Raw genomic sequence first — 14,011 nt, 5'->3', positions numbered from 1 at the left:
TATAGGGTATCATCTCCCATCCAAGTACTAACCAGGCCCGACCCTGCTTAGCTTCCAAGATCAGATGAGATTGGGCGCGTTCAGGGTGGTATGGCCATATCATCTGTTATAGGGTATCATCTGTTAGTCAATTCTCTGTACTGGGTTCTTTATTATATATAAGGTCATCAAATCCTTATGAAGAAGGGAAGTCAGAATTGTCCCAAGATTGGCCATCTCTGCCTTCAGTAAGAAGTAGATTTGGGGATTCATTGAAGTTCTAAATTCAAAGCCCTTGATCTTTCCTCAGTAAAAGCTTCTGAAAGTGAATAAGGAAGAACTGATGGCATATATGATGATTTTAGTTACAATCTAGTATTTATGTAAGTATTTTTAAAAGATTCTATTATTTGAGAGAGGGTACAAGCTGGGGGAGCAGTAGAGGGAGAGGGAGAAGGAGACTCCCTGCTGAGCAGAGAGCCCGACACAGGGCTTGATCCTAGAACCCCAGGATCATGACCTGAGCTAAAGGCAGATGCTTAATCGACTGAGTCACCCAGGTGTCCCATTTATGTGAATATTGTGTGTGTGTCTGTGTGTGTGTGTATTATTTGATGTAAAAAGCTTTGTTCTTATCTTGAAGGGTTTCCTAATTGCCAAACAGACCTCATGGGGTGCCCCAGATGAAATCATGGGTAAAAAAAAATTTAAAAATCACATCATGATCTTGTGCTACAGAAAAATAGAGCTACAGAGTACTAAAGCCATTTGAGACAATTGTTTATGGCGAGACAGAGAAAAGAACTTGTGCCCCAAGCCTTATGGTAAAATCTCCTGTCCTTTAAAATTATTCAGAGATGGAGCAGCCACAAATTTCTTCAACAAAATCTCCCATTTGCCTAATAGTTCTTGCTCAGAATCTTCCTTAACTGCCTGATTTCAACCTTACACCCCTATTTCTGTACACAATGACAGCAAGTTACAGCTCTGAGACCCCATTTGTAGCTTTACTCCCCCACAAAACAAGCTCTGAAAAGAAGCCTAAAACCATTCTGAAAGAACACCTTACTTAGAATCTACCTTGCTTAGGGAATGGCAGGGTATTACATAAAGCAATGATTAATTCTCCCTCTCACAGAGGTTTAATAATGTTTCCTGACCACAAAGGACTGAAATTCCAAGGTTCAGATACAAAGAATAAATGTAGGGGATCCCCATTTGCCACAAAATAGGTGAAAGTTCACCCGGTTGTAAAGGTGGTTGAAAAAATTAGGGCCTCAGAAGAAGAAAAGGAAAAGGAACCAGGGGGACTGGCTGAGGCAAAACAGCCCTGGATCCTACCTCCTCTGTGTCCTTATGGGCTATGCCATGAACTAGGCATGGATTTTGGTCCTGGCTCTGACACTGTGATGGTGTGAAAGGCATTTAAATCCTTTGGGCATGCATTAGGTCTGTTCCCTCATCTTTTAAAAAGATTTTATTTGGGAGAGAGCATGAGCTAGGAGAGAGGCAAATGGAGAGGGAGAAGCAGACTCCCCACTGAGCAGGGAGCCCCGTTCGAGGCTCGATCCCAGAATCCTGTGATCATGACCTGAGCCGAAGGCAGATGCTTAACCAACTGAGCTACCCAGGGGCCCTGTGTTTCCTCATTTGTAAAATAGGAATTACGGTGATTGCTGTGATGAATGAGAGAATATACAGATACGTTGTTTGCTCTGGGGACCATCACATTGGTGGGTCAGACAAACAGAAAAGCAGTTGAAGTGCAAAGGAGAAAGACAGGGAAGGGATCCAGGAAAAAAATAGTGAGTGGGGTGGCCAGGAAGCAGGAGGAAAACCAGGACAGGAGAGGAGACTGAGAGAGGTCACTGGATTCCCATGTCCACTGGTCTGGGTTTGTATATGTGATCCTGCTGATAGGCTGGGTGACATGTACTTCAGTACTTAATAGTAAAATAAGCAGACTGGTCTTACACTTAAAAACTAAGATAAGGGGCGCCTGGGTGGCTCAGTGGGTTAAGCATCTGCCTTCGGCTCAGGTCATGATCTCAGGGTCCTGGGATCGAGCCCTGCGTTGGGCTCTCTGCTCAGCAGGGAGCCTGCTTCCCTCTCTCTCTCTCTCTGCCTGCCTCTCTGTCTACTTGTGATCTCTTTCTGTCAAATAAATAAATAAAATCCTTGAAAAAAAAAAACTAAGATAATCAGACCACACTGTTGCATTGATCCAAAAGATATTTACTAAAGAGTCTGGTTTGGTTATCTACCTTTTTGTATATGGGAAGACTTCAGTGAATGAGCTGATGATGCATCCCTTAGATGAGGGCTGATCTGATCAAGTAGCAGGAACAAAAGACAGACTGTGAAGAGAAAAATTATTTAATAAGTTTTACATGACCTGAGGAGGTGGTTAAACCTGAGCATTTTTATGCTAGATTTGATGAAGAGTGGAAAGTCATGGGAAAACGTGATAGGACAAGAAAAGTTATGAACCTAGTGTAGTAAATTAGGGGAAACACCAGAGTCCTTTCATTTGGATCCCTTTTAGTGTTTTTGGAGAGAAGGATGCTCCCTTTTCTTTTTTTTCTTAAGATTTTTGTTTATTTGACCGAGAGAAAGAGAGAGAGAAAGAGAACGTGGGAGCATGCGTGCACAAGCAGGGTGTGTGGCAGGCTGAGGGAGAGAAGCAGGTTCCCCAAAGAGCAGGGGAAGCTTGATGTGGGACTCGATCCCAGGACCCCAGGATTATGACCTGGGCTGAAGGCAGTCCCTTAACCATCTGAGCCACCCAGGTGCCCAAGGATACTCCTTCCCTGTGAAAAAGGGCACCTTTCGCATGAGGGTCTTACGACCTGTTTCAGGAAAAGGTTAGAAAATCCTGCCTGCCCCTTCAGTTTCTTGAATTCCTGTAGCTAAGGTATGCAATAGGCCAAGGTACCATGTTTTGGGGTAGTGTGTCCTGAACCCCATCACTGGCTATACTTGATGAGGTGAGTAGCATGTGTCATCCTTATCACTCAAACAAAAACCAAAACCAAGTCAAAACCAAAACCAGGGATGTCTGGGTGGCTCAGTCAGTTAAATGTCTGCTCAGGTCATGATTCTAGGGTCCTGGGATGGAGCCCCACTGGGCTCTCTGCTCAGCGGGGAGCCTGCTTCTCCCTCTCCCTCTGCCTGCCATACCCCCTGCTTGTGCTCTCTCTCTCTCTGTCAAATAAATTTAAAAATAAACACCCCCCCCCAAAAAAAAAACTTTGAGCGCTTGCTGGGAATCAGGCTCCTTGTTCTGGGCTAGGCAGGCTCTGAGGACATAGGAATGATTCACATGGGATAAGTTCTCAAACAACTCATGGTTAATGATCAGAGAACCATCCACAATATAATGACGGAGCAAATTTGATGACAGCCATGCAGGGAGCCAGAGGGCGCTCAGAACACAGGAGAGAGAGCCCTGTAACCCAGGGGGTCAGGAATGGCTTCCCCCAGGGGAATATGTGCATGCTCTAGGTGCTGTTTCACTATAAATACATTTCAATCTCTGTTATTATTTCTCTTCCATTAAAAAAAAATCTTACTGCTCCGTTATTCTCATTCTGTAGATGAGTTAATTGTGGATAAGAGAAGATAACTCTCTTATTCAAGGTACAGCAACTTTCCAACCCTGGACTCTTTGAAACCCTGTGTACTTCTCCTCTTTTTGCTTTTTTTTTTTTTTTTTTGTTAAAGATTTTATTTATTTATTTGACAGACAGAGACCACAAGTTGGCAGAGAGGCAGGCAGAGAGAGAGAGGGGAGGAAGCAGGCTCCCTGCTGAGCAGAGAGCCGGACGCAGGGCTCGCGGGGCTCGCGGGGCTGGATCCCAGGACCCTGGGATCACGACCTGAACCGAAGGCAGAGGCTTTAACCCACTGAGCCATCCAGGCGCCCCTCTTTTTGCTTTTAATATTGTCTTCTGTGTTAAATCACATTCACCATAAACAATTTTCCTTGCTCCTCTTGGCCCATAAGTTCTTTTTCTTTAATTCATCTGGAGTTGATTTATTTAGCTTCTTTTTAAAGATTTTATTTATTTATTTATTTGACAGAGAGAGACACAGGGAGAGAGGGAACAAAAATGGGGAGTGGGAGAGGGAGAAGCAGGCTTCAGGCACCCCTAGCTCCTTTTTTTTTTTTTTTTTTAACAGCATTAGGGTCAAACTGCCAAAATAGTTTTCAAAGTTACTGTATAATTGGCATTCCCACCAGCAGTGCATGAGGGTTCTAGTTGGTTCCACATCCCCCAACACTTTTGGGGGTCAGTCTTTTTAAATTTAGCCATTCTAAATGGCTGTGTAATGGTAACTTCTTGGAGTTTTAATTTGCTCAACCCGTTGAGCCTATATGCATTAATTTTCATCCATGTATATTCTTTTTTTTTTTTTTTAAAGATTTTATTTATTTATTTGACAGAGAGAGAGAGAGAGAGAAATCACAAGTAGGCAGAGAGGCAGGCAGAGAGAGGGGGAAGCAGGCTCACCGCCGAGCAGAGAGCCCGATGCGGGGCTCGATCCCAGGACCCTGAGACCATGACCTGAGCCGAAGGCAGAGGCTTAACCCACTGAGCCACCCAGGCGCCCCACATCCATGTATATTCTTGTGTGTTCAGATTTCCTGTACATGTTTTGTTGGGTTGTTTGTGATCTTTTTGTTTAGGGTTTTGTTTATTTTCTGAAATTTTACGGTAATATACCTTTGTATGTGTTTTTATTCATTTGTGTTGGATACTCATGCCCTTCATTTTTAAAGGATCATTCTTGCCTTTTTTAAAAATAATTTTCTTTTGCTATTTTCTCTGTTCTCAGTATCTGGAAGGTTTCTTAATTTAATCCTAGATTACTTTTACTAAGACTTTATTTTTTTATTTTTTGAAAAGGTTTATTTTATTTTTAAAGTCATCTCTATACCCAACCTGGGTCTTGAACTTACAACCCTGAGATCAAGAGTCACATGTTCTGCGGCGCCTGGGTGGCTCGGTCGTTAGGCGTCTGCCTTCGGCTTGGGTCATGATCCCAGGGTCTTGGAATCAAGCCCTGCATAGGGCTCCCTGCTCCATGGAGAACCTGTTTTTCCCTCTCCCACTCTCCTTGCTGTGTTCCCTCTCTCGCTGTGTTTCTTTCTGTCAAATGAATAAATAAAATGGTTTTTTAAAAAAAGAAAAATAAAAATCTACTTTTCTTTACTTCAGTAACAATTTTTTTAAGGATTTTATTTATTTGACACAGAGAGAGAGAACATAAGCAGGGCAGGGGCAGGCAGAGAGAAAGGGAGAAGCAGGTCACCGCTGAGCAGGAAGCCCCATGTGGGGACTCGATCCTAGGGCTCTGGGATCATGACCTGAGCTTAAGACAGATACCCAACCAAATGAGGCACCGAGGTGCCCCCAGTAACAACTTTTAAAAGGTACTAAGCAAAAAGAATCTACTTTTCTACCTTTTCTTAATTCATGAATGCTTAAAATATAAACATACAGCTTACCTGATTCAGTTCCCCTGTTGGGTTCTGATACCAATATTATGGGAACTTTCTACAAAATATTGGAAACCTCTTTCCTTTCCCAGTGGAAGGGTTTAAGGAGCACTGGCCTTGTGTGTTTTCCTTACAAACCCCGGTGTTCCTAAGCCTTGACAATAACCTAAGTGTTTCTGAAAAGGACAAAAGGTGGCTCATGGGGAGCAGGAATTCTTCCGGTGTATTGACTTTAGCTGGAGTGTTTTCTTTGAGCTAAGCGAAACTCAAACTCGGGGCAAGCTGAAAGCCAGGAAAAACTGGCTGATATCTGCTGTTTTCCCCCAAGTCACTTGATGACTGTCTTTGATTCAGAGATTTGGGTGAAGAGGCACTCAAAGGGAAAACAGAAATGGCAGGTGATGAGAAAGGTGGGGAGATTTTTTTTTTTTTTCTTACAGGAAAAGATAAATCCCAGATTATCTGCTTGGTCTGTTTAGACAGCAGTCTGTCCATTAAAGGTGTTGGGAAATCTCTTTTTGTTGCTCAGGCTTTGGGTCCCAGGCCTTTATCAGGAGCTGTGTTCCTGGGTCAGAAGTCATCCTGAAGAGGGGTCAGCTCCCCCAGCCTGGGCACCTTGGAGAAGAGATACTTATCTAGGCTGCTGGGATCATAGTCCCAGGCAAGGTAAATAACTGCACAAATTACTCTATGTCACCAGGACAAAGACCTCAGGAGAACCAGAGACTGCTAGATGTGTCTGCTGGGCATCAAGAGGCAGAATCCTGGGATCAATTCCAAAAAGAGGTACCAGCTCCTCCAAGAGCCATGGGCACCTGGAATTCCAGGACTTGAAGGATGAATATTTGCAGCAGCTGTGGGTAAAGAAAGGGCCTCCTCCTTCATTGCAACAGTCTTCTTTGGGCACTTCTGTGTTTTTAAAATTACTTATGTATTTAAAAAGTGTGGTGAAATATATATATATATATATATATATATATATATATATATATATATATAGCATAAATTTTACCACCCTAACAATTTTTAGGTGTGTAGTTCTGTGGCATTAAGTACATTTACATTGCTATGAACCATCATCATCCATCTCCAGGACTCTCTTTTTTAAAAGATTTTATTCATTTATTTATTTATTTGACAGAGAGACACCGATAGAGAGGGAACACAAGCAGGGGGAATGGAAGAGGGAGAAGTAGACTCCCCGCTGAGCAGGGAGCACAGTGGGGAACTTGACCTCAGGACCCCAGGATCATGACCTGAGCTGAAGGCAGATGCTTAACCGACTGAGCCACCCAGGGGCCCCAAGAACTCTCTTCATTTTGTAAAACTGAAACCCTGTACCCATTAAACATTAAGCTCCCCATTTCCCTCTCTATGTCTCTTTCATTTGTAATTGGTAGTTTGTCTTCTCTTTGTGCTTTGCTTGTATTTGTGTCTTTGGTCAGTCTGGCTAGAGTTTGGACAATTTTATTGAGCTTTCCAAGGAAGTAGCTTTTGGCTTCATTGATTTTTTTTCTATTGTTATTCTGTTTTTTAATTTTTCTTGATTTATTTTCTTATTTTTATAGTTTCCTTCCTTTAGCTTGCTTTAGGTTTGATTATATGTCTCTGATTTCATAATATGGTAGCTTAGATCATTGATTGGTGGCCTCGAGGGGGATCAGGACATGCTACTCTAAAACACAGCACCTTGGCATACTGAATATTTTAGGGTGAAGGAGTGTGAGAAAACAGCAGAAGCAGGAAGGTCACTCCGACCTTCCCCTTGCCTTTTTCCCCTGAAACAGATCATGAGACTCTCATGTGAGAGGTGCCCCCCCAATACTCAGAGGAGAAGAGCATCCTTCTCTCTGAAGACACAAGGATGCTGAGAAGAATCTGAAAGAAGAGACCTTGCTAAGTTTCCCCCAGCTTTTTAAGAAAGATTTTATTGATTTATTTGACAGAGATACAGAGAGCACAAGTAGGCACAGTGGCAGGCAGAGGGAGAGGAGGAAATAGGCTCCCCACTGATCAGGGAGCCCAATTTGGGGCTTGATCCCAGGACCCTGCGATCATGACCCGAGCCAAAGGCAGACGCCCAACCGACTAAGCCACCCAGATGCCCTTCCCCCAGTTTTAAAATCTTTTTTAAAAGATAAGATTTTCTTTATCTGAGAGAGAGAGAGTGAGAGAGAGCAAGCAAGCTTGGGGTGGGGGGCAGAGGGAGAAGCAGGCTCTCCACTAAGCAGGGAGCCCGAGGCGGGGCTCAATCCCAGGACGCTGGGATCATGACCTGAGCCGAAGGCAGACACTTAACCAACTGAGCCACCCAGGTGCCTCCCCAAAATTTTCTTATTTGCTTAGCAACTTACTTTCATGTGCCTGTAGGTTATGTGTACGTGTCTTTAACTGTCAAACATTTGAGGAGTAGTCTGTTATTTTTCTGTCATCAATTTCTAGTTTAGCTCTGTTATGGCTAGAGAACATACTATGCCTTTTTTCAGTTGTTTTAAATTTATTAAAATTTTGTTATGACCCCAATGATGGTCATATGGACACGGACTCTCTTGCCTCCTTCTTTCACTTAAAAGGACTCTTGTGATTACACTGGGGACCCCCAAATAATCCAGGATAATTTCCCCCACTTTGATGATTTATTTAACCCACCTGCAAAGTCCCTTTGGCCATGTGAACTGACGTCTTCACCGGCTCTGGGGATTAGGATGTGAGCATCTTTGGGGGGGTGGTTAGTATTCTGTGTACCACACCTCCTTTCCCTCTAGTAACCCTTACGGTGGCTGTCACTGTCCCCAGATTTGTCCACAGAGGTGAAGAGATTTGGCTCAGAGAGTAGCAAGGTCCCTGTCTCACAAAAGAGAAAAGTGCAGCAACAGTCGAGGACCCCTAGGAATACTAGTAACACTACTGTCAGTGTTGATAATTACAGTTACCATTTACCCTGAGCTTTGTGTGGATTAGAGCTGCCCCCAGCCACATTTTCCAAGTGAGAGTCTGAGGCTTAGCAAGGTTCTCGGATTTGCCCAACGGCACGCAGACGGGGAGTAGTGGAGGAGTCAGAGTTAGAAATCAGGCTTTGTCCATCCTCCGTGCATTTAATCACTGCCTCAAGTTAACAACCATGACCCCTGGAAGGGTCGGGGGAGGCCTCCTTAAAGTGGATCCTTTATGGATCTAGAACTGTAGGATGGATTTTAGGGTCCGCTAGCGGCCAGACCTCTGTCAGTATTGGACCTACAGAGAGGCTATTTGGCGCCGTGGCTCCCTTTGTGTCTCTGACTCTCTCTCTCTCTCTCCTTCCCATACATGTTGGTGTGTGTGTGCGTGTGCCCGTGCGTGCAGGCACGCACGCACACACACACACACACACACACACACAGACAAACACAGAATGTGGTGTCTTATATTTGTGGTTTAATCTATATAACTCAGGGCTTATGTATCCACATCATTTAGGAGATTATGACCCTCGACACACATGTGGGATTCCTCTCACAAAGCTCTGTAACCAGTGTAGAACCATCCACAGCCCTGTCCACCCCTCTCGCCTTAAAATGGCCTCCGTTGTTGAGGGTGAGCAGGAGGCAGCCATGGAGAGTGACAGTTTCCTGTGGGCATCTGGGGTGGGGAATGAGCAGCAGAGTGTGAATGGTGGAAAAGTCTGGACTAGGACTTCTGGGCCCTTTAACGTATCTGTTCCCAAATCACCACTTGCAAGTGACCAGGCATCCCCTTCTTCACTTGTCCCCGGAGCCTCTTTATCCCCCTCCTCCAGCCCTAGTCACGAGGCCTCAGGTACACCCCGTGTCTGCCAGCCCCAGACTGGGAGTCCCGGGCAATGAATCCCTCAGGGCTGAGGGTAAAGGGAAGGTTTTCTGAGAGGAGGAGCTGCAGTGAGTGTCCCATCAGGAGGCAGGATGACACGGTGCAGGCCTGGGGCTGTGAGCACACAGAAGGGCACCCGGGAGGGGCTGGGGCCTCATGATCACATTAGTGTTCCTGTGGCTGTCCTTATGGGCTTTTTTTTTTTTTTAAAGATTGTATTTATTTATTTGACAGAGAGAGATCACAAGTAGACGGAGAGGCAGGCAGAGAGAGAGAGGGAAGCAGGCTTCTTGCTGAGCAGAGAGCCCGATGTGGGACTCGATCCCAGGACCCTGAGATCATGACCTGAGCCGAAGGCAGCGGCTTAACCCACTGAGCCACCCAGGCGCCCAACCTTATGGGCTTTTTAGCCTCTGGCCAGCTGTGCCCCAAGGCAGCCGGACAACCCAAGTCTGTTATCTGCTTTGTCTGGGCCCGAGTGGTCTCATGGGCGACCGGGTTTTCTTCTAGGGGGGCCTAGTGAGGATTAAATGAGCAGGCACCTATGAAGTACTTGGGATCAGCCATAAAAAGAGGGAAATCCTGCCATTTGCAATAACATGGATGGCCCCTGAGGACAATATGCTAGGTGAAGTAAGTCAGACAGAGAAAGACCAGTACTGTATGATCTCACTGATATGTGGATTCTTAAAAAAAAAAAAAAAAAAAAAAGGCAAACTCATAGAAACAGAGAACAAATTGGTGGTTGCCAGAGGTGGCGGGCTGGGGAATGGGTAAAGGGGATCAAAATACAAACTTCCAGTTATAAGATAAATAAGCTCTGGAGGTCTAATGTACAGCATAGTGATCCTAGTTAATAATACTGTACTATGTATTTGAAAGTTGTCAAGAGATTAGGTCTTAAAAATGTTCTCATCATAATGAGGCACCTGGGTGACTCAGTCATTAATCGTCTGCCTTCGGCTCAGGTCATGATCCCAGGGTCCTGGGGTTGAGACTCACATCAGGCTCCCTGTTCAGCAGGAAGCCTGCTTCTCCCTCTCCCACTCCCCCTGCTTGTGTTCCCTCTCTCACTGTCTCTCTGTCAATTAAATGAAAAAATAAGATCTTTAAAAAAAAAGTTGTCATCATAAGAAAAAATTGTAACTATTTGAGGTGATAGATTTTAACAAATCTTACTGCGGTGATCAGGGTGCCTGGGTGGCTCAGTCAGTTAAGCATCTGCCTTCAGCTCAGGTCATGATCCTGGGATCGAGCCCCACATCAGGCTCCATGCTCAGTGGGGAGCCTGCTTCTTCCTCTCCCTTCTGCTCATGTTCTCTCTCACCAACAAATAGATAACATCTTTTTTTTTTAAGAATTTTTTTTAAAAGATTTCATTTATTTATTTATTAGAGAGAGAGAGAGAGAAAGAGAGAGCACACAAGCAGGCAGCGTGGCAGGCAGAGGCGGAGAAGCAGGCTCTCTGCTGAGCAAGGAGCCCGATGCGGGACTCGATCCCAGAACCCTGGGATCATGACCTGAGCCGAAGGCAGCCGCTTAACCGACTGAGCCACCCAGGCGTCCCTAGATAACATCTTTTTTTAAAAAAGTTATTTGAACTTATAGAAACTTTGACCTGACTGTTAGTCCAAATGGGGTCCTGGTCCTTCAGCCTCTCTCAGCTGCCCGGAACATTCTTCCTGGGGTCAAGGTGCACAGAAGCTCACTCCCCATGGTGCCCACACTGAAGGCACTCTGGATGTCTGCTTCAAGGTGGAAGCAGGAGGGGTTAGCTACCAAGTGAGCATCTGCTTGGGGATGCCCACACAATATCAGGTACATCCTGACTGCTGGAAATCTGGCAGTACCCAAGGCACCCACAAACCCTCAGGTGTCCCAGTCTAGTGTAGGAGGCTCACACATATGTACAAGCACAACAAAGAAATGGAAAGGCACCGCAGTATGTAGGTTTGAGAATGGAACGCTGGATCCAGATGGTCTTGGTTTGAATCCTGGCTCCATGATTTCCCAGCTGTGTGACCTCTGGCAGGTCGCTAAACCTCTCTGTTTCTCAGATGCCTCATTTGTAAAACGGAGAAAACAACACTATCTACCTCATTAGGTTGTTGTAAGGAGTATAATAGGAGTTAATATGTATAAAGAGTTTAGAACACATCCTGGCATATAATAAATGTTCAATAAATGCTTGGTAGTGAAAAAAAATATGAAGCATTGAATTAAAAGTCCAGCCCAGGGATGTTTAAGAAGGGACCCAAGGGAAAGGAAGGCAAAGCTGATAATAGCACTACCCTCCAAAGTTATTTCCTTACAGCTTTTTAAAAAAAGATTTTATTTATTTATTTGACAGAGAGAGATCACAAGTAGGCAGAGAGGCAGGCAGAGAGAGAGAGAGACGGAGAAGCAGGCTCCCTGTGGAGCAGAGAGCCAGATGTGGGGCTTGATCCCAGGACCCTGAGATCATGACCTGAGCCGAAGGCAGAGGCTTAACCCACTGAGCCACCCAGGTGCCCTCCTTACAGCTTTTTAAAAAAGATTATGTTCATTTATTTGTCAGAGAGAGCACAGGCAGAGGGAGAAGCAGACTCCCCGCCGAGCAGGGAGCCCGATGAGGATTCGATCTGGACCTTGGATCATGACCTGAACCAAAGGAAGATGCTTAACCAACTGAGCCACCCAGGCTTTTCCGTCTTTCTTAAAGTGTGGTCCTATGGCTAAGTCCCCATCCTTGGGCAGGAAACCTGTCCTGTCCCAGGCCAGAGCTAGTCCTCCCCAAGGCTACTCATCTAGGAGAGCCCTGGGAGCAATGTGGAGACAGAACTGAGGCCAACAAAGCCCAGCCCCCATTCTTCCCACAGGTGTCAGACACTAGCCTCTTGGAGCTGCACACTTCTCTCCGCACGCGTGCACCCATTCTACCTGCTGTTCCCTGTTAACTGCGTGTTCTGTAGAAGGTGCTCCCCCTCATCCCTGCAGGTAAAGGGGCCCATTCATTTTGTATCCTATCCAGGTCTGGTATAACATGAACCCCAGTCATTAATTCTACTCTGCAAATCATTAGCTATAAATAGTCATTTAGAGTGTTTTCTCCCGGTAGTTTGTTCACCCCAAACTTGGACACGCAGCTGTGTGCACACGTGTGTTTCTTTGGCACACGATCTTATAAGTAGAATTGCTGAGTCAAAGGAGTCACTCATTCAACGAGCACCTAAAAAGTGCCTAGTAAGTGATGGACACTGCTCTAGGTGCTGGGGAGACATCAAGGAGCTAAAAGGCACACGTTCGTGCTTTGGTGGAGCTGACATTCCAGTGGAGGAAGTTTCTAGTTTTTATTTTGACAGATGTTGCCACAGTGCTGTCCACAATTAGCAACATCCTCAGCCCGCTCCTGGAGTGGGAGCTTTGAGGCGGGTGGTTGGATTCTCTGGCCTTTGCCTCTGCGAGATCTTCAGGGTCAGGGCCGGGGACGGTCTATCTGGGGACGTCCGTGGGCGGTGTGTATGTGTCACGGGGAGACCGGAATGGAAGGTCCACTGCAGAGCAGGGGGCTGGGTGGGGGGGTGAGGAGGATGGTTCACGCGATATCTGCAAAGAAGCTTCCTTGATCACACCACTAGGGGGACTACAGGAGGTAGGGAGGAACAGTTCAAGTTGGAACCGTCCTCCCAGGTAATACCCCTTCAGGGAGGTTGAGATGGAACAGTCAGATCTGGGAGGTACCACTGGGTAGGGGGCGTCTATTCTGGAACAAACCACTGTTTGGGCTGGAGAGGCCCTAAGGGCTGCTACCACCCCCGCACAAGCGGATTGCGCACAAGCCCCCGATGGAGGCAGGAGTGGCACTTCCTTGACCGTCCGCAGCCCCCGCTCATTCTCCCGGTTCCCAGCCAAGTCCCAGGTAAGCACCCGTTATACGACCGAGACCCCCACCTTTCCCAGGCTTGCGTCGCAGCTTCTTCGGCCCCGCCCTTCTTGGTTCCTTGACTTTGAATCGGTGGTTTGCGCGTGCAGGGCCTAGCGATTGGATCCCAGGAGAAGGGAGCGGGCCCCAAGGCTCGTTTTGGGATCTCATTGGTCAGCCCGAGCTTTCGCCAATCCCATGGTTATCCGGTGCGCAGAAGGGACGTCAGCCCCGCCCCGGTCACGCGCCCAGCTCTGCTGGGCGCAGGCGCGGTGGATGCTTGACAGGAGTTCGAGGCCTGTGGTAGTGGGGCTTTCGTGATGGTGAGCAAGTTCAAATCCCGTCTCCGTGCATCAGTGTGTTAACTTGTCAAAGGGACTGAAGGTGGTACTCCTGAAGCCAAATTCAGAGATTACTGGCTCATAGCCATGCTCTGCCTCTTAGTGCAACGGTGTTGGGAGCTGACTTCGTGTGTTCCCCGCTCATCCTAAACTCAGTCACAAGCCCAGCAGGTGCGCGTCCCCTCGCACTCTTTCTTGCAGCGCTTCCATTCATTCGTTCTCTCCACTGCTAAAATTGCATCGTCGGATTTGGGATTTAGGGAAATTTCACAGAACTCACTATATTAAGCAGAAATCCTGCCTGGTCGACTACCCCTAACTCCAGGACCACAGAACAGGGCTCCTTAGAGGAGCCCGGGCCCTCAGCAGTTGGTGCTTTCGGGATTGGATATCCCCCCATGTGGGTTTTCTTTTGCTGTTAATTCCAGAAATACATTAAGGACCTGAAACCAGGTTTATCTT

The sequence above is a fragment of the Lutra lutra genome, chromosome X (assembly GCF_902655055.1).
Source record: "Lutra lutra chromosome X, mLutLut1.2, whole genome shotgun sequence".
In the NCBI taxonomy this organism is placed as follows: domain Eukaryota; kingdom Metazoa; phylum Chordata; class Mammalia; order Carnivora; family Mustelidae; genus Lutra; species Lutra lutra.
The sequence above is the reverse complement of the archived record's forward strand: the minus strand, read 5'-3'. Positions refer to the sequence as shown.